This window comes from Herpailurus yagouaroundi, unplaced genomic scaffold (assembly GCF_014898765.1).
Source record: "Herpailurus yagouaroundi ecotype Mexico unplaced genomic scaffold, PumYag 28, whole genome shotgun sequence".
Classification (NCBI taxonomy): domain Eukaryota; kingdom Metazoa; phylum Chordata; class Mammalia; order Carnivora; family Felidae; genus Herpailurus; species Herpailurus yagouaroundi.
Genome location: NW_024412376.1, coordinates 29,667,434 through 29,689,947, shown reverse-complemented (window position 1 = coordinate 29,689,947; position 22,514 = coordinate 29,667,434). Strand labels below are relative to the sequence as shown.

The 22,514-nt window shown below is 33.1% G+C and overlaps 1 long non-coding RNA gene across 1 annotated transcript in view; it reads left to right on the top strand.

Annotated features, from left to right (window-relative positions):
• Nucleotides 1-11,104: 11,104 nt before the first annotated feature.
• LOC121015623 (uncharacterized) overlaps nucleotides 11,105-22,514 on the top strand; it is a 28,833-nt gene continuing 17,423 nt past the window's right edge. The window contains exons 1-2 of the long non-coding RNA XR_005783991.1: nucleotides 11,105-11,144; nucleotides 16,999-17,001. This is a non-coding gene — a long non-coding RNA (uncharacterized LOC121015623). The remainder of the gene's footprint in view (nucleotides 11,145-16,998; nucleotides 17,002-22,514) is intronic.

Sequence of the window (22,514 nt, the reverse complement as noted above, 5' to 3'; positions counted from 1 at the left end):
ATATTTAATTTCCTGCTTTATTTTATTGCAGCACACTTCCACTGAATTAGACTTTGAAGTAAGCATTTGCCTATTTTTGTAATTTTTGTCTGATTTAAAATGTTTCAATATTTATCTAATCTTACTAGCCATTCAGAGCTGTCCAATTTGAAATCTTTACAGGTCAAAATTAATTATAAAAAGTGTATTATAATTAGAACTTAAGCCTTGAAAACACAATGCCTAACCAGCTTAGAATGCCATTGAAGAAATGTCCTTGACACCTACATTATCAAACAACATCAATTGGGTTGGCAAAGGTTAAGACTGACAATTACCTCTGGTTGCTGCTAAAATGGTCACTGTGCATCCTGGAATTTTGTTCATCTTATTTCTATGGAATGAGAGTTTAAGTATACAAAGTAATTACCTGAAGCCTGAACAAATTGGTTGGACGTTGCTTCCTCATCAGAATTCAGTAGCGGTGTAAAAGAATGATAATGAGCATAAAGTGGAAAGGAAATAAAAGATTGGTATAGAGAAAGAAAAATCTATGTTAGTCCTTAACTGATCTGAGGAAGAAAGGGTGTTTGTATGACTTTAAATTTTGTTTTCCACCACTTCTTAGATTGACATATGACTATAAACTTAATTGCCTTGAAGATTTCTAGTTATCATTCATGCAACCTTAAAGAACTAAGTCTGGTCAGAAAGGAAACAGATGGAGAGGGCACTGCCATATACCCCTCTGTGAGCTTTGTCACTACATTGTCATTCAAAGCATAAGCCCACAGAGTTAAAACAGCATCACACACAAAAAAATGCACCACCCATCATAATTGAGCTATATGCAATTGTGCAGTAAAACATAGCTGTATTTTTAATAAAGATCCTCAACGTATCCTGTCAGGTGATTTTCCTTAAATTAAAAGGATCTCTGGAATAAATCCAGCTTATATTAAAAGAAAGCAGATGTTTTATTTTATATTTACTCAGACTTGGATTGACACCTAATTATTTTACATGTGAGTCTGAAAATAAATACGTACTGCAGTTTGTTTCTCAGAATAATAATAATAAAGAAATGTTGACAAGTGAAACAAGTAATAAATACAGCAACTACTTCTCATAGGAAATTCTTTGTAGTTGTCATGAATTTCAGTTATGAGATACTGTCACTAATTTAGAAGCCCAGAAATAGTTTGGATAGATAACATTAAATGTAGCTGACTATTGAGGGAGAACTTCATGATTGAGCTATGTTGAATATATTTTTAGTCTGAAATTGTTCTATGAGCATACACATAGCAGTGGGAAAACAATCGCCTTGAGATGTGGTGAGTGTGCCATAAACACAAGATGAGCAGTGTGAAAGAGAACATGGAAGTTATACCTCCTAAGGTACACGGTACAGTTGCATAACAAATAGTAGAAACATACACATACACTAATTCTTTGTAGGATCCTTGCTAATAGAATGAAAATAGAGTTGAGAATGAAATAAATATTCATCAATACATGGTAAATTAAGGGACGCCCATAAGATGAAGTAACATACAATCCTAAAAAAAGAATGAAGGCAATTCATATGCAGTTAACATAAAAAGCTTTTTATCATATATGAAAATTTTAGAACAGGGTTTCTAGTAAAATCCTACTTGTATGTAAATAATATAAAAAATAAAGTTAATGATTGAAAATTTAAATAAACATTTTGAAATGAAAAGCCAGAAACTGCAATAACCTCTAGAAACTGCAAATGAAAATAGATATGGGGAGGGACCTTCTAATATTTTCCTTATAAAGTTTAAGATTTTTAGCATGATAAAATATTGGAGGTATTATGATAAAATATTTTTTTCAGAGATGACTGCTTCATTTCACTTCACCTCTAATTGTGTTCCTCTTTTATAAACTCTAGCTTCATATACCTTTGGCCTTTCAAAAAACACAAAAATGCTCTTTCAGGATATATTCTGAGGTCTTCTATGTGGTTCATTATATTATTTTGGTAATTAACATTATTTTGTTAGAAAATTTGTATATCTAATTTACCTGATAGAGAAATTGATTGCTGAGGAACATATTTTTTGTTCCTATTTAAAATGAATTACAAATAGTAGTAATGGGCATTCAATTTAAATACCTCTTAGAAAATATGTATAATGATATTTAATGACTACCTTAAAAGCATTTCAATAAATTATTTACTTTAGTATTGTTTAAAATTCAACAACCATTTTATGATCTGTATTATAGAATGCTGCATATATAATGGTATAAAGGAAATTATATACATCTTAAATATTTAACCAAATGGATATATAATTAAATAACCATTGTGCTACCTGAATGGATTTCCCCTTGTAGATTGATCTTTAGTTTTATTTGTTCCTGTGGTTCTAAGCTTCACATATTTAATAAAGCAAGCTATTTGTTGAATACCTTCTAAATTTAAATTTCTATTACCTAGGTTTCAAAATGTGTAGTTTTCAAACACTAAAAATAGCTTTGAAAAAAAACACACCAAGCTAACCTTGCCCAGTAAAGATCCGCAGAACTAAGCAAATAGTCACATAGTATACACTTTGGCAAATTTGAGTCAAAGTTTCAGAGACATTAAAGATGCAAAATCAAAATACCTGTTAAGTAATTTGATAGACTCCTACTTGGCTCTTGAAATGAGATTGGTAGTAACGCATTCACAAATGGGGAAGTTTGAGCGAGATCAGTTTTGAGGTTAATATTCTTTAGTTTGTAATTTTTAGGTTTTGAGGACTATGGACAAGGGGAGACAAACTAGGTTTGAGATGCATCGCGGCCCTCAGTGTATTGGATCACCAAAGGTCAAGTATATAAAGGGAAAAGAGTAGAGGAATAAGATACCAGGATTCGAAAGGGAGCCATAAAGGAGACAAAGAAGGTGAGGTTGACTAAAAGAAACCCTAGTAGGAGTTTTATCAAGGAAAATAAGAGAATTTTTTCAGAAGGTGGCGTGTACAGCAATGCAAAATTCATCAGTACCTTATGGATACAGACTAAAAATGTTTGTTAGTGATATTTTCCTATAAACCTGATTTCCTGTCGACACTGTCCTGCTAAGCAACATTTGCAAAACTACGAGAACAGTGACTTTGCAGTGACTTGATGTAAACACCATGGAAGTGTTTGATAAAGTTACAGTGGATATAGAATTCAATCACAAATGATTCTCATGATAAGCAGATTCAGTAGGGGTCATATTTCAGTGGATTGAGAGCCAAAAGCAGAGACAGCAAATGTGCACTCTTCTTTCAAAAAGATTTTATATAAAAGAAAAAGAAGAAGAGGTATATTTAGGGTATAAGACTTGTAGACACAGGAGAATTAATAGTAAATAAAGGTTGGTGACAGAAGTTTGAGAGTTCATACATGTGATCTTAATTTTACCAGTTAAAGTGGAAAAAAAAAGGTTACCTGTAGTGGGGTCATAGGACTTAAATTGAGTGGCAAAGATACAGAAACTTCATTAGGTGGGGATGGATTTTTACAGAAGAAAATTAAAAAAAAACAACTGTTCTTGTTTTTGTTTTTGTTTTTTCCTGTTGTCAGTAGGGGCTTAAGATCACTGCTTCCATCTCCTGATTCCGCCCTGGAATTTCTGCTCTTTCCACATGAGGAGAATGAAGGAGGAAATTGTCCAGTCCCAGCTGTGATCATGCACAGTGTTATTAGCCTATTCTCTGTGAAAATGGTAGCATCTGTGTCCTCGGTTAGCATTAAAATTCAAAGGGGGCCAAAATATTTCACAACTTTTATTCTGCCTCAAATAATCCCAACTTTTAATTTCATGGTAGAAAAATGGGTAAAAGAGATTGAGTGTCTAGGATAAGATCAAAGCAGGTTGAGGGCATAGGCCTCGGAGGTCTCCTAATAGATTATGTTGGCTGCTATTGCTTGTAGGGACAAGCTGGGTGGTCTGAGAACAAGTAACTTATACCTTTGCAGGGGTTTGCTACTCGTGACTTAATTGTTATATTGATAAGAGAATACAAGGTAAGTTTTCAAAGCATCTGTAAAGTGATGATTAAAGACATTGGGTTATCTTCCTTCACAAAATCTGTTTACTTTCATTTTTTGATGCCTTCAGAACTCATTATCTGCAATTCTTTATGATGAACATAGAAAATAAGGGGAGAACTCTTCCAAATCATGATTTTATTTATTTATTTATTTATTTATTTATTTATTTATTTATTATATAATTTATTGTCAACTTGGCTAACATACAGTCTATATACTGTGCTCTTGGTTTTGGGGGTAGATTTCTGTGATTCATCGCTTACATATAACACCCAGTGCTCATCCCCACAAGTGTTCTCCTCAATGCCCATTACCATTTTACCCTCTCTTCCACCCTCCCCATCAACCCTCAGTATCATGGTTTATTTTAAAAAGGACACATAGGGGCACCTGGGCAACTCAGTAGATTAAGTGTCTGGCTTGGTTTCAGCTCAGCTCAAGATCTCGCGTTCCATGTGTTCGAAACCCACATCTGGTTCCATGCTGACACTGCAGAGTCAGCTTGGGATTCTGTCTCTCTCTCTCTCTCTCTCTGCCCCTTCCACACTCGCTTGCTCTCTCTCTCTCCCTCTCTCTCTCTGCCCCTTCCACACTTGCTCTCTCTCTCTCTCTCTTTCTCTCTCAAAATGAATACATAAGTTAAAAAAAATAAATTAAAAAGGACCGATAGTATCACGTATAATTGACAGGAAAGTCCTCTAATACGAGTGTCTTCTTCATCTGTGCAGAAAGCTTCGGTTAGGAATGATACAGCATAACAAAAATAAGTAGGATTAATTCAGAAACAGTCAGTGAAACTTACATATCACTTCATGAAAGGCTAGAAACAAATCCCCTGAGCGACTCCATGGCGGAAAACATAGTGTGCCTCATTGTCACATTGAATACTGGGGAAGCTTCTCAGAAATCTGGCTCTCCTTCAGTAGACTATCTCATAGAATAAAAACACATCAACTCTCCATATCCCTGCACATGAAACGAGAAATCTTAACGAGAAAAAGCTGCAGCTGCTTTTTCATGAGAAGAGGAGGTGATGATGTGGTAACAGATGTTTAGCTTCTCCCTTAGTGACAGAGCATATTGGTGATTTCAAGTAGGGCTGGCATCTCAAAGAAAGCAATTAGGTTCTTCATGAGTGATGGTGGTAAAGAAACCAAAGTAATTAGGACAGATTAAAGCAAAGAAAGATAAATATCTTGCCCCAACAGAGGTCGAAGCTACATGACCACAATTATTTTGGCAGGAAACAAAGCAGTACATATGGTCATGGGCAGCAGTACCTTAATATCCCAAAAGTATATTTCATAAATAATGGTTATTAAAAGCCTTTAATTTAAGATGTCTTATGTAGTCACATCAGGAAAGCATATTTGCTGAAAATATTTGTTGATGGCCTTTTAAAAGAAGATATGGGTATGTTTCAACACTACCATTTTTGAGAGGAACTTTTAAATTTTATATCGTAAATACACTTACAGCAGATTCTAGGAAAATAATAACTATGAATTTTAAATCTATCTTATGTAGGTATCATCTGGTTGAATTGTAAAAAGCTCTTTTTTTTTTTTTTCAGACACACTTGCCTATTTGTACCTTGTTACTAGTCCGCTATCATGATGTAGTGAGCGAGCATCCTGATTACTTGCTGGCAAAATACAGAAGCACAGGCAATGATGCATAAAATTATTTAGTTTAGGCATTGCAATAAATAAATACACCTGAAAGAGTGGCTTAATTGTAGGCTTTTTTTTAGTTGTTTTAAAAAACAAAATTAAAGGTAAGAGTAATTCTACGGTTCTAAGATGAGCCAATTGAAGAGTTAAATAACTATATGAACTAGTGTCAAAGGCACAGATTAATAAACCAGCCTCCTTCAACAGGGATTAAATTTTCAGCTATACTGTATCATGGTCAGTTTTAGGATGATATGAATAATTCCTATTTGTCAGACCCTTCTCTGATAGCATGCCTCTCTCTCTACCAGCATTCACATGGCTGACACTTTTTTTTTTCTGGTGACTTTTTCTTTTAAATTTTTATTTTAATTCAAGTTAGTTAAAACACAGTGTTATATTAGTTTCAGGTGTACAATATAGTGATTCAACACTTCCATACAATGAGTGTTTTTTTGTTTTTTTTTTTTGATGGAGCTGAAGATCTTATATGATACTTACGTGAACCATGGAATTAAGAGTTAATGCTGAAACTATGCTGGTAAACTATGAACAATAAAGTGACAATTTTCACTACTATTAACTCTACTTATTTTCTCTTCTACACACAGTTTAGATGGTTAGGTCCTTTGGGAGACTAAGAAAATATTACAAGATTGAGAGGCACTCCTACTTTACTCTGAAATTCAGGGAATGACCATGTCCAAAGTTGATTCTATAAAAGTGCACTGAGTTTCTATGAAATTCTATGAAACTGAATGTATATAAATTTTAAAATATCACTAAATCCTCCAATCTCTTCCAAGTTCTTTCTCCCCCCAACATCAGGACCACGGCAATCTTCACAATAATACAGGTGAAAGGCAAGATTTCTGATGCTTCTTTTGGAAAGCCTCCTTAATTTGTCCTTTGATGATTCGCTATTCATAGCACTTAAAAATAATTTAGGCGTTGTACACTAAGTATTACAAAACACACCTTCCCTTTTCCTCCTTCAGTGTATTGAATTGAAGCCAAGAAACTGAAATAAGAAACATCAGAAGAGACCAACAGTAATTGAAATGGCATGGGCATAAAAGGCATCTTGGGAATGACTGAAACAAAGAATAAAGGTACATATGAAAGATTTTCTTTCCGTTATCTGATTTTGTTTGACTTTTAAATATTCCTCAACAAATATAATCACTGACATACTAATTGTTATAGTTTATACCCTCATCATGATGCAGAAGATGAAAAAGCTTATGCTTAAAGCTTTTAGTTTGGCAATGATACATTATTCATGACATAAGAAAATTAATATAAAAACACATCTAAAGCATATTTTAAGACCTAATTTTTTAATCTAGAAATCAACTACAGATATAAAATTTAACATGTAAGACAAAAATGTTTTGAGTTTAGAAAAATAAGCACATTGAGTACAAATACGTCTGAAATTTTAAGAGATATATACATTACTTTATGAGAAAGAGTAAATTGGAGGCTACCAGAAAGGAAAACAATGATAACTGAGATTCAATAAAGAAACTAAAACCGACTGTGATACGTTTAAGATTTTTAACATCAGCAATTTCACTTATGAATTTTTCTACTATGACTAAAATCCTTCTTTAATCCTCAAATTTGGATTCCAGATGTGATGACATATAAATATGGCTGCAGTTCCATTATGAGACTAATGAAATAATCTACAAATAGATGGCATTATTTTATAACTTAACTGACATCATTTAAAGAACATCATAGTTATTTAAATAAATGATACTACATTTAGATCCTAAGCAAGCAAAGAGCTAGGAATTACTTGATAACGATTAACATCAGACGTCCTAAGACATTTGAGTCTTCATTAAACTTTAGAAGAATGAACACTAGGTATTAAATGCAGAAAAGACAATAATCAAATTGACTCATTGTTTCAAACTTTGAAATGAGTGGAAGTCATATATGATGGGGAACACCAGATAATTTGAAAAATATTAAAAAAGGATGAAAGCATTAGTTTTGATATACATTTTGCTCCATATTTTTGGGAAAGAGAGTTTGAAATTAAGCTAGTGTTCAGAAATATGTGTCCTACTGTGAAATACAGACTGTATAAAACAGAGTGACTGTACCTATAAGCAGTCCTCAGAGGATTAGAGCCAGAGTAGCGTGGGTTGGAGTTTAAAAAGAGATGAGGTGACAGAGATGAGAGAATCACTATAAGAAGAGACTATTTATAAAGAAACAAAACACATCCACAACTCTACAGGGTTTTGAAAACAAAGAATAATTTTGTTCCTCTTAGTAGCAGAAGTATTTACAAGTCAAACCAGGTACTGGCAAGCAATATGTAGCCCTTCATCAGTCTTCAAATCTTTTTATTTTTTTAACATTTATTCATTTTTAAGAGACAGAGCACCAGTGGATTGGGCAGAGAGAAAGGGAGACATAGAATCTGAAGCAGGCTCCAGGCTCTGAGCTGTCAGCACAGAGCCTGATGCAGGGTTTGAACCCACAATGACCCCAGCCGAAATTGGATGCTTAACCAACTGAGCCACCCAGGCACCCCAGTCTTCTAATCTTAATTAATAAAAATTCATGACCCATAATCTGTATGGATTCTATATGAATTATGCAACTCACGTAGGTGGATTACAAAACGTAATTTTGGACTAAAATACCGTTTAGGTTGAAATCTAAGTCGATTGATAACCCCTGAAGAGTAGGAATTTTTTCAAACTAACCCTATTATATACCTTTCATTCAAGGACACAGGTACTGCAATGAACAGAAAATAATCTAAACAAACTGGGGGCCATTTGCTGAATGTACTGACTAAAATTAATACTTTATTCATCATTCCACTGCCATCAGCTTTCTGATTTTTACATCATAGGATGCCGTAACTACAAATGCATAATCCAGGAGAATGTAGGTCAAAGGAAAGTGTGAAAAGCATCCTAAAATCCTTAGACACAGAGGAGAATATATTGACACTCTGAACAGTTAGATATAATGATGATACCGATACATAAGGGATGTAACTTTTCATGCAATACATTTCAAAGTACCCAAGCTACATTGAAAGCGTATCTGATGATCAGAAGAAGGGGAATTCTGGTGTTCCTCAGGTCAGCAGAGAGATTAGTGCATGCTATACATCACCAATTAAACCAGGTTGCTTTACATCAAATTTTGTGATTTTAAACTCTATCACACAGAAAGCAAATATTTTATGATGTCCTTTTATTAGCTTGATACCTACAGGGAATATAACTGACCTAGATACATAATTTTTACAATATAACCCACTATATACAAAATGGGTAAAATAAAAATAATTATGCATAATAAAATCTATTTGCTATGCAAGCTTTTTTTTTTTAAATTTTTTTTTCAACGTTTATTTATTTTTGGGACAGAGAGAGACAGAGCATGAACGGGGGAGGGGCAGAGAGAGAGGGAGACACAGAATCAGAAACAGGCTCCAGGCTCTGAGCCATCAGCCCAGAGCCTGACGCGGGGCTGGAACTCACGGACCGCAAGATCGTGACCTGGCTGAAATCGGACGCTTAACCGACTGCGCCACCCAGGCGCCCCCTTTTTTTTTTTTTTTTTTTTTTTTTTTTGCTATGCAAGCTTAAGTATTTTCTACCAGAGCAATAATTAAAGATCTTAGTGGGGAGCCTAGTGGCTTTGTTGTTAAGCATTTGACTCTCGATTTCTGCTCAGGTCATCTTATGGTTCCTGGGATCGAGCCCTGAGTCAGGCGCTGCAACAATAGATCCTGCTTGGGATTCTTTCTCCCTCTCTCTCTATCTCTGCCCTGCCTGCACTCTCTGTTTGTCTCTCTCAAAATAAGTAGACATTGAAAAAAATGTAGTATTCAGTTTGGGAAGAGTTAGTTATTCACAATTAAATAAGTGGAATTATAACTGTTTAATTATGACCTCTAAAAGATGGTTTTAAAATCTAAGCACCTGATCGATATATACAATTACTGAAAAATAATATGCATTTTATCATGATCATTATAATGTTTTAGTTATACTTCATTATTACAAAATAATTCATAAAATATGACATAATTTGGTTACTCTTATATGATAATAAATAACTTATACTAGATCTATGTCATTTTACCTTGAACCTAGATATATTTGTTAGTCCATTTTATATAGTGCATTCAACAAAGTTGTTTTTTTTCCCCCTTATATAACATAGTGGCTCTTATAATATGCTTGAAAACACATTAATATGTTCATTTCTGCAGAAAACTGTAGTAAGGTTTATATTTCAACAGAAAGTAAGTCTTACTGGTTGAATGAAAATGCAGACTGCTTTTTCTTTTATGTTATGTGATGAATATTTTCTGCATGTCAAATCTGTAGATCTAAGCACAGGTATGGTGAAAGTATTTATATATGGAATCTAAAAAAATTAAGAAGAAAAACAAACTTATAAGAAAAGAGATCAGATCAGATTTGTGATTACCAGAGGCAGAGGGTGAAGGGAGAGGAAAATGGAGGAAGATGGGTCAAAAGGTAAACACTTCCATTTATAAATAAGTACTCGGGACGCCACGTACACCATGATGACTGTAGCTAATGCTGCTGCTGCTATAGTTGTTAAAAATAAATCTTATGAGTTCTCTTCAGAAGGAGACTTTTTTCTTTTTCTTTTTTCCTTTCTTTTCTTTTTATTGTATCTATATGAGAAGATGGATAAGCTGAACCTATCACAGTAACCATCTATGTAAATCAAACCATCAGGCTGTATGCCTTCAACTTACACAGGGATGTATGTCAATTAATTTTCAAATGGGAAAATTGAGAAAAATCTCCTCCACCAATTTTTTTGTTCGCAGAAATATATTAAAATGAAATAATTAATTTCCTAATCTTTTCTGAGTTTCTCTAAGTAAAAGAGTAACAGGTAAAATTAACTGTTGTTTTACAAATCTTGATAAAAGCCTTGGTTACATTTCTCAGCAATTACAAAAGCAGCTCTAATATTGGATTAAAAAAAAACCTTTAGAATCCCTATGGCTTACAATCTTTGCTTTCAAAAATTGATGGTAAACATATTCAAAATGTCAGCTTAAAGATCACTAAACATCATCAATGTTGCTAATTCACTTTGCGATTTTTGGTGCATACCAGGGAGTTGAAAAAATTGAGTGATGTTGCTTTAAGAAAGCAAAGTTTCTCAAAATAATCATTTATAAGAATGCAAAGTAGAAAAAGAATTGATGGTAAATCTTGCTTTTATCAGAACAGTAATAAGCATCCAAGAAAACAGCCAAAATCATCTAATAAAAAAGTATTCATTTAGTTTAATATTTAATTACCAAAATATGCAATATATTTAATTTGTAATGTATTAAATTGTATACCAGTAATACTTGGGATTACAACTCATTCAGAAAAAAATAAAGTCAAAGTGCTGTGGACAAATGGAAAATATTGTTTAACTTTATACACATATTTTTCTTTGGGAGTTGCATGCTTATATATTTGAGATGTCAATTTACTAACAAGGAAATGTAGTTATTTAAAAATAATTTTAGCAGGCACAAAAACAAAAGTGTCCAAAGACCATTTTACTGAACAACGTAAAAACTGCTATATTCTCTTTCCCACACATCCCCTTACATACATACGCAGACACACACACACACACACACACACACACACACACACTTTTCCATAATATCCCTGAGACAGTGCTATTGCTTGTAGAAATTCACAATTCCAATGGCAAACCTGAGGAGCAACGTACTTGCATTCTGATGCAAAATAGAGATGGAAATACTGAATATACACCTTTATATTCAAAGATAGACATAAGAAAAAATAAGTAAAAAAGTATACCACAGAACTAATAAAATTATATCATAAAGAAACAGCAACATTGCCTAAAAATCCAGAGTAAGACCATCTATCTAAATTGAGATTTTTTGAGATAAACAGCAGATATAAAAGCCACATTCTTGCTATATTCAAAGATGCATGAATGAATGTGAATGACTTCAATAAAAAAGAAGTAAAATTACATAATAAGAAAAAATAACTTAAGACAGGTACATTTCTACTTTTATGCCAATACAGAACATTAAAACAAACAGAATCTTTGCAGCCAAAAGAGAACAGACTATAAATTACAAATATCAACAAACATAGGAAGGATATAGTATGAAATAAGAATATTCATACTATTATTTATTTACATTTATGTACTTATTCATACATTTAATAAATATGTGAAAATACATTACTTAAACAATAAAGATATTATAATGATTAAAATGGATAGGATTCCTGATTCTAAAATCTAAAAAAAAAAGGAGGTATACTATAATCAATTAATGATAAAGTAAGTGTAATATTACAACTGCCCTTAGTTTGGACAAGAGCAGCACATGGTGATTTGATAGAATAAAACATAGGAATTTAGCCTGATTTAGAAAGTTTTCCCAGGACTGATGATAGAGCTGAGAGCTGAAAATTGAGTGAAACAAAAACAAAAAGGGAAGGGGCACAAAGCTGGGAAAAATAAGATTTGCAAAACCCCATCATGTTACCTAGACGGGATGTGTGCAGGGGTCAAATAATTCAACATTAAAAGTATTATACAATTACTAAAAATAAACCACAGAAAAACCAGAATTATCACAAAGAAATAGATAAAATACACATATCAATATACATATATTAAATGTATTCAAGTATGTGCATATTATATGTATATATGTATTTATTATATGCATATACTTTATATATTTTTGTAAATTTGAATCTTTGTGTTTTATAGACACATGTTATATTGTGACTGCATGTTTAATCAAGAAAGATGTGACTTGTCCCCCTCACACACGCATGTTTTGGTAAGCTGTAGTAACAGTAAACTGTGAAGCACTCACAGTTTATGTCATACAAATAGTCATATGTGCAAAATGGGTAGATCTCCTGGTTCTGAAATTTGTAATTACTTTAACTTCTGTTGAGGATTTTACTTTTCTTATTATATTTATTTGTGTTGGTTTTGATTCGTCTTCTTGCCCATTCAAGCTTTTAGTATTTCCATGTCGTATTATCTACAAATTCAATTAGAGTTTGGTGTGTTAGAAAAACATATTGACCAGCATATTAACGTATGTGGCAACCTTCCACATATATCACTAGAGAGTTACTTCATTATACCCCTAAAGGTCAGTACTATTAAAGCTTATCGTATTTTTAAAAAGATACTACTACATAAAAGCTAGATAATCAAAGTTTTCAGGAGAAAGTAGTTGTGTTTGTATATCTCGCTAAAAAAAAAAAAAAAAAAGGGAATGTTGTATTTAGTAAATGGTGCTAAAGGTGGCCATCTCTCTCTTCCCCTCTTTTTTTTAGCCATGAAAAAATGAATTCAAAACAAATAAAACTGAGAATAACTCATTTGAAAATGGTAAAGACATAGTTTCTGTGTCCATCTGATTTTGGATATAAAATTTGAGTTTTTCATTAAATAAAGTCTAATATGTAAAGATGAATTTATAGCTTGGTCAACATTACTTTTACTTAAAAAAACTTTTAATTTAACAGCAAAGTAATGAAAAATAAACATAGAAGATCAAATATACATGATGGTGGAAGCAAGGCAGTTCCTTAGTACTTCCTTATTTCTTCAATGGATGCTTTTGAAATTCAGTGGTCTCAGCAGCTAACATGGGGAGAGATGCCTCCTGGGACAGATGAGCCTAGAAATCCGTGCTACCTGCTGCCTTGTTTCCCATTTATGTCCAGTTTGGGGTAGGATACATGTCAGTCTATCTAACTCAGGATTAACATCTGAGGTTTTAATTTCTTACTACCCCAGTCTCATAATCCAGTTTGATAATACTTATAAAGTATCATATATTATCCAGCCATATCTGAGCTATATATTTTATTTCCTGCCACACCACACACCCATTTTCACACCTATTTTCTGATTCAGTGTAACAGGACTAGCTGCTGCCTATGAAAAACTGGCACTGGGAGATTTCTCCTTTAATTTTTTTTAACGTTTTTATTTATTTTTGAAGGAAAGAGAGAGACAGAGCATGAGCAGGGGAGGGGCAGAGAGAGAGGGAAACACAGAATCCAAAGCAGGCTCCAGGCTCTAAGCTGTCAGCACAGAGCCCGATGTGGGGTTCGAACCCACAAATTGTGAGATCATGACCTGATCTGAAGCTGGAAACTCAACCGACTGAGCCACCCAGATGCCCCAGGAGATTTCTCCTCTAAATGAGAACTTGGATGATGAGAAAGACTACAGAATTGGTCTAGGACTGTAACAGCTAGTGAAGTCTATTCTAGACCAAAAATCCAAACCAGTAATCTTTTTATAATTCCTTTTTAGTTCGTGTAATTCTAATACTTTATGTAATGCTAATTATTTCACTAGAATTAAGTTTTAAAGTTCTTTCAGAAGGCTTTTTTAAAGAGAGGTATTTGTGTTCTAATAGTACTAATGATTACTTCGCAAACTTTTATCTACTTTGAGATCTTTTTAAGCCTGTATCTCATTTAACAAGGGTGAATAACTATAAAATCTCAGAAAAATCCTTTTGCATTTAAGAGAGCTAGTAGATTTGTATTACTATTATTATTATCTAATTAAAATCAAGTAAAACGGCACGTATTGACACAACTGGAGAAAACGTTAAGCTGAAATAATTTGATATATTTTAATAATCTAGATTTACTCTGCTTATGTGATATAGGTTGGCTTTAGTAAACCTATCATCTGCTGTAAATTATAGAAAATCATTTGGGAGATAAAATATATATTTGAATACAGCCAGTTTAAGTTATGACATACAAATAGTCATATGTGCAAAATCAATGTAGGACATGGAATGACAGTGTATATTTTTACCTGCATTCATTTTCTTACATTGTGTCTCTTCAGTGAAAAAATATCTACTGGGGGCTCTTTTAACTTATAGAATAAAAAAGAGGGGAGAAAAATTGCATTCCAATTAACAATAAATTATTTCCCCTTGGGTCTGATGTAATATTTATTCTGTAGTATAGCACAAGTTGGGAAAGTAGAAAAATTGCAAATATTACTGTTGTTATTAATATTTTTCTATTCTTCTGAACATTGTTGAAGGTAGCCTCATCCACCTCTGTCAAGATGTTAAATAATATCTTGAGTGCCCTGTTCATGATGAGGTGAAAAAGTGCTTTTTAGAATTTGCAAGGTGTTAGCTGTGAGATTCCAAAGCAAGATTTATACTCAAGTTCCTAAGGTTTTTTTTTTTTTTTTATCATAGATGGGAACCAAATAGATCTTCATAACTCTGAAGGTTACTGATTCCTTTTTTACAACATTAAAATCAATTAATGTTTTAAATTTTTTTTCAATAAATGTTTCCTAAGACTTTCCCTACAATGGATCAAGTCCTATTCTAGGAATTAGGAATGCAGCATTAAACTGAGAAGTTACATACCATTGAAGGAGACAACTTATAATTCAATAACTACATAAATACTTACACGAGAAATTGGACCAGCTGTTCAAGTGCTATACAAAATGTAAATCAGTGTGATATGCTATAATGACAGTGTGGCTCCATTAGGTTGAGTGGTTAAAGAATGCCTGTCTGAGTGGGTAACACACATAGCCAAATTTAGAACTATTCATGGGAGAATCAAGTGGAATGGTATTCCAAACAATTTTTCTAAAATAAGAATGGGCTCCATGCATTCAAAAAAACCACAGTAAGGCAATGCGACTGGACCATAGAAGCAAGAGAAAGAGTATTATAGGGTGAGATCATCTTTCAGGCCTTGTGAAGAAGGCAGATGATGTAGAGCTGTTTTAGCTAGAAACAAGTTTAGAATTTGTCTCAAATGTCGACGTGATTCTTGGAAGAGTTTTATGCAACTGTGTGCAGAATAGTTGGTAAGGGTAAAATGTGAGAACATAGAAGGCCAATTAGTTAATCCAAAAAGAAGTTGTGGTTAATACACTGATAGTAAAGATAGTGCAAAGTGGAGACATTAGACATTAAGATAGATTTTTTTATATAGGGACAATTATGAGTTACTGATGTACTGGGGTGAGGGAAGGTAGTACTCAAAGACAATTCTTCAACTTTTGACTGAGCAACTGATTGGAACCAATGATCTTTAATGAGTTGGGCAAGACTGAAAGAAACATAGGAGTGTCAAGAACAGGAATCAAGACATTTGACATGTTAAATTTGAGATCACTCTAAGAAGTCTACATAAGCCTATTGAGTAAGAAGTCTGAGGGAGGTTCAGAGAATTTAGATATAAAATTAACAATCACCAACCTATAGTCCCATGATGAAGTGACAATTGAAATGGAGAAACTGATAGTGCCGGAGAGAGTAGAAATAACTTCTTCAAATAAAGAGAGGAGAGAGCCCAGGGTATTAGTAAAGAGACTTTACTTGAGTGATAACTACAGGGACATTTTATCCATGGTAGCAAGATAGAAGGCAGAGAATGCACGTGCATGTGCATTTGCTCTTGATAAGGTGAAATCAGTCCATTCAGATTGGTTCTGTTTTCCCAGTGAAGCATGGATCAAGGCTATTAGCTGAGAATGAAGAAAGAATAGCAAAAAGAAAATTAAAAGGGATATAGAAAATGAGCAAGAGATTAGGGGCAGTATAATTTTTTAATGTAAAATATAGTCAGATTTCTGAGTTAGGTGCAAAGTGATTATTTGAAATTTGTAGTCTTGAATTTAAGGTGAGACAAAACAGTTCTGATGTGTGCATTCATGGAGAAGGCAGACAATTGAGTTTAATTAGGAATCAGGTAAAACAGATGGAGAAGGGGGAAGGGAGTTAAAAGTGTTTGCTAGGGTGTTGTTATAATTCTGGAGCATTGACTCTAAGCTGAACAGGAAATAAAATGAAGACATAGTTTGGAGAAAGAGGAGTTCATAGAAAAAAAATCAATTGGAGTTTTCAATAAGGTGAAAATATCAATAAAAAAGAAACTGAATTAGAATGATAGGAAACATGTTCAGAGAGTGCTTTTTGTTTTCTTTCATTTTTTTTCACCTATCTTTGAGTCCTAATTTATGTAGTGATTAAAGAAAAACAAACAAACAAAAAAAACCCCAACACATTCATTTGAGAAGGATTTACAGGTGGTGTTGTCAGGATATGATTGAGTTTCTGTTAGAAAGAGGTAGATGGACATGCAGAGTAGTTTGAAAATTTGAGGAAATTTGTTGATCATAGATCTTATCAGTCAAAATATATCATAGGATGGTCCTGGAGATGGTTAAACATAAGGATTTATGACAGATTAATACATATGTATGATTGGATGTGGGCCTGGAGTCATGGGTTTCTAATGGTGTATAAGGTATAGGAGGTGTCTATGGTGTATAGATTTTTAATTGTATACAGGAATGTATCACACTTATAAAGTTCATCATGGTAGTCTGTTGAGGAAAGACAACAACCATTTTAATATGAATGGTGTGGAGCCTCAAAGCATTTTCATTTTAGTCCTGGGGGGATGGTGGTATCCATGATGATGAGTGTGACTGAGTGCCTGCTCCAGATATGGCTTCTTTAGGTGACTAGTTCTACTGAAGCCTTTTTATCCAATAACCTTGCTCCATGGCACCCAGCGTTCCTCCAGTAGGAGCTAAGAAACTTTGTCTTTTTTCAAGTGGTAGAGTATGGTTGTGGCTGGACTCAGAGGGGCTCAGATGGTACTTTTTCTCTGTACAACAGTGCTGTGAAAAGAATGATATATAGATGATTTAACACGGTTTAATATTTTTCTGTGGGTATTTCAGTCACATTTAGTTCATAACTTCTAACAGTAGATCTCAGATATTTTTCATTGTGCAAAAGAATGAAGAGGTAACACACCCACACACACACACACACACACACACACACACACACACACACATATATATATACTCATGCACAGATAAATAAATATATATATTTATTATATACAAATGTATGTATTTAAAATCAAAAAATGCACATTGGCCCAACTGTATGTGTTTTGCACATATACAAAAATAGATACTCTGACAGCAAATTTAAATTGTGTATAGGTAGGAGTCCTAATAGTTTCCACAAAGAGTGTGCCTGAGTAAGCTTTTTGGAACATGGCCACCCCGTTTTAGAAACCACTCAAAATATGCCCACTATCAGAATTATATTAAATATTATTGATATTATATTAATACAATATATTAATCAGAATTATATTAAATATTATTGATATTATATTAATATAATATGTTGATATTATATTATCAGTGGGTTAAAAAACCCACTATCAGAATTATATTAAATTAATTCATAATTATAGTCAGGTATCCTAGTATATACAAAATATATAAAGATATATTTAATTTTTGTGAGAAAATCATAGGATGTCTTCAATTCACAAAACAGATAAGAATGAATCTGTCCAGTAGATTCTCTGTTTTTCAAGAGATTAAGCTTATTTTAAGCTTGTAAAACCTGATTTCAGGATTTACTGTTTATTACAAAACTTTTTCATCTGCCCCTGACTGCTTTCAGAGTTAACATGTGTGGAATTTAAATGTTTTCTAATGCTCTAAATTTTACGCGTAAACGTAGATCCAGCACGTGTGTTAGCATGGCATGCCATTTGATTCCTCTGTCTTCACCTGCGCTCTCCTTCTTTTTCCCCATTGTCCCTCCTTGATTTGAAACCCAGTCATCTCATATTTGGTTTGCTTCAATGCTTTCTTTTCTGTCTACTCACACTGTCTTTCACCTTTGACCCAGTCTGTGACCCATCACCACATTTCTATTCTAAATTTAGTTCTTGTACTTTGTAACTGTCACTATTGCTGAGGTGCTGCTGATACTTATTAAGTTGGATTCTAATCTCTCAGCAAAACATTCTAGAGTACTAAGAAATTTTTTTGAATGACCTGGCTTTCTATTAGGATTTTAAATTTATCTTCCTCTATATGAAACTTTACTCCAAAAGTTTCAACTTTTTATTTTGCTGTCCACTATTCATTTTTATTTCTTATTCTGGGCTTTGTTTGATCTTGTCAATTCAGGCTTCTCCTTTTAAGAGTCAATCTGTATATTATAGTAAAAAAGAACATATATCTCCATTTGTAAATTCATTTGTAAATTCATTTGTAAAAGATTATATTTGTTAGTGATAAATTAGCTTAAGTGAGAATACAACCACGAGTATGTTCAAAGACACGAAAGTGTACTCTAAAACTGTACCCACTGGAGGATGGATCCTGGAAAATGGAAGCACTTTTGTTTGAACCAGAATATGCAAACTTAAAGGTTAGACATGGGCTTGGGCTGAGATGTTCTGCATAATAAACAGGAGATTTTGAATGTCTCTGGAAAATCCAGGAGAGACAAATTTTCTACCAAGGTTGTCACTGCATAAGAAATATGTGAGAAGAAATCAGAATAAGGATATTGGATATTGGAAATATACAGATATGACTAAGGAGATTTGGGTTTGGTTTAAATTATTTTATAGAAATGAATAATATAATTTTCCTTTACATACACACTTTAGTAAAATTTATATTCACCAATTAATTTTTTTAGTTACTCTTTTGGGAAGAATCAAAGAGAGACCGATATTTATTCTTGGAGTGATAGGGAAAAAATGGAATGCATGGCTTCAGAAAACAGAAAATGAGAACTTAGCTGGAATCTTAGACCCAAAAGTCCTACAAAGTACATCTAAATACCATCTCTCTAATATATCCTCCTTTAATGTTTATATCTCACAATGTCCCCCTCTAGGTCTAGCTTTCTTGTATGAATGTTTTAGCAAATATAGCACTTGTTCCTGTACCACCACATATAATACTAATTATTCTAATTTATAGACCCCATTTTCTCCATTACACTACACAAATATTTGAAGACAGGAAAATATAATCTAAGTGTTCTTTAGTCCTTTAAAAGACTGGAATTTGGGCTTAATCAACTCCTTATAATTGCGTATCATTAGTATTAGGGCATTTTCATTACATAGCTTCTTTATGCATTAAATAGTAAAAATTATTAAATACTAAGATTACTTGTTATTTTATGCATATTCTAAGTAAATATGATAGAAGAGTGTTTACTGCACATGCAAGAAATATTGCCAGAAAATTAGAATCTTTCATTATATGTCTTCATTTTGTATTTTAATTTTTTGAAAAGCTATTTTATAAGCTATAGTAGCACTAAAAATCTCCAAATATGGGTCCTGGCGATAATTTGGTGTGGACAGATGGATAAATGCTAACATAACTGTTTGGGATAAATGCTAACATAACTGTTTGAAAGAGCCAATAGGGCTCAGAGTTTTGGTAGTCTCCCCCCCCCCCCCCCCGAAAGTCTCCTATATCAGAAAATGTCATCACAATTAAGCAAAGAAAAATCATGGTCCAAATCCTGGCCACAAATAGCAATACTGTGAGTATAACATGTTAATTAACTTTTTGTGTATTGTTTGAATTGCTTGGCTTTATTTAGTTTGTCTTTCCCTCCATCTTTTCTAAAACTGAAAGTGGGACTGAGCCAAATAATTAGTTAGCAAGTTGAATTGTTATCACAAGTCAGAAGATGCATAAGCATAAATGACATAAATAATACTTGATTTAAAAAAAAACCCTAGGGGCGCCTGGGTGGCGCAGTCGGTTAAGCATCCGACTTCAGCCAGGTCACGATCTCGCGGTCCATGAGTTCGAGCCCCGCGTCGGGCTCTGAGCTGATGGCTCAGAGCCTGGAGCCTGTTTCCAATTCTGTGTCTCCCTCTCTCTCTGCCCCTTTCCCGTTCATGCTCTGTCTCTCTCTGTCCCAAAAATAAATAAACGTTGAAAAAAAAATTAAAAAAAAAACCCTAAAATCCATTCTTTACCATATGAAAGATTTGTGAATATGTAATGACAAATCAAATTACCAAAGTCCAGTAATAGTAGAATTATGGAGATCTATCATTGAGGAGTGAAATAATTATGAAATTTTTGACGTTTTGCTAGCTTTTCAATGTATTTTCAATTTTATATTTTTATTTCACAATACGTGTGAGATAGGTAGGGACAATGCTTAAAAATTAGTGATTTTTTATTGATATTAAAAATGTGCTGCATTGGTATGGGGGGAGCTAAATGCATGATAGGTATTAAGGAGGGCACTTGTGATGGGCGCTGGGTGTTATATGTAAATAATGTATTACTAAATTCTCCTCCTAAAACTAATGTTACACTATATGTTAACTAAGTAGAATTTAAATAAACACTTGAAACATTAAAAAAAATTTAATGTGCTGCATTGGAAAACCTGATTATTTCCATGTTATTATAAGTGCATTAAGAACAGGAATTCTGGACTTCTCTTTGGTACTAATACTAGTGATTTTTATTTTTCAGTACCTAATTGTATGAAAAAATAGAGTGAAGTTATATAATATATACAACAATTTATTAAATCTTGTTGAGTAGCATCAATTGCCATAGTACCATAAATGAACCATTGACTAGAATGTACAGTACCACATGATAGCTTACTCTTCACTAGTGGGTGTATGAAAATCTGAGATGGTCGTAAGACATAATGTATTGTAGTGAAATCCTTGAAAGAATTACAAGGCAAGAAAAATATTTATTGATAATGATGAGCTAAATTAATTCTAATTAACTGATTCCAACATGTGTTGAACTCTCTCATGAAGTTAATTGGTTTTGATTATTTTACAGATAAACTTCTAATCCATTGTGGTGCCCAGTTTACCACAAAATTGGTTTTGTTGAACACTCGGATCATAGTTGTTGTTGCAAATGTATGACTTTGATAATCAAAATCTTAAGATTCTTGTTGATGTAGTAGTTTATGTAGTAGTAGTATTTCAAACATATTTTCCCAAATCATCAAAAAAGTAAGAGACAGTGTAAATAAAACACTAGGCACTGCCATGGTTTTCCTGTTTCTGAATTCACTGAATTATTATAAAGAGGATTATAGACGTAGCAGCAAGTTTCTAAGGATGCCAGCAGGAACCTAAATGTCTACTACTGAATCTATATCTACTAAATGGATTGCTACATTCCATCATGTGATAGTACTTTCTTCCTTTTCCCCATGTGGCTATATGATTATAGTTTCCAGTAATGAGCTTAGAAAATAAACATTCTTCTTAAATATATTGCTGATGCAAACAATTTTTTTTTGTATTTAGACATCTTTTAAAATAAAATATTAATGATTTTATAATTAAACTACATTATACAGCAATTATTTGACAGTCACAATTTGGTTTAGGAGATAAATTGATCACACTCTTAGAGGCTGGTGGCAGATCATGCATCTAATAACTGTCCAGTAAATGAAGAGCAAATTATGCAGATAACAGCAGTCCATGAGCACATTCATCACTATATATTTACTAACTATAAAAATACCTACATTATTTTCAAGTCTTCTTCCATAGCTAAGGAGATGAAATAATCAATACAAAGCTCTTGAATTACTAAACCAATTACTTTATGATAAAATTTTTAGGATTTTGATAAGAAGCCTTATTTATCTCTTCTGTCAAAGTTCTTTATAAATTATATACATACATGAAAAACACAATACATATGTGTGTGAATGTGTGTTTGTGTCTATCTTTCTATCTATCCATTTATCACATCAGCAACGACTCTTTTAAAAAACTGAGAGAAAATGAGTTGAATAAGACATTTTCCTCACTGGCAGAACTGTCCCACCAATTATAGAAAACAATGAGAAATTTTGTGAGTTTTTAAGGAAGA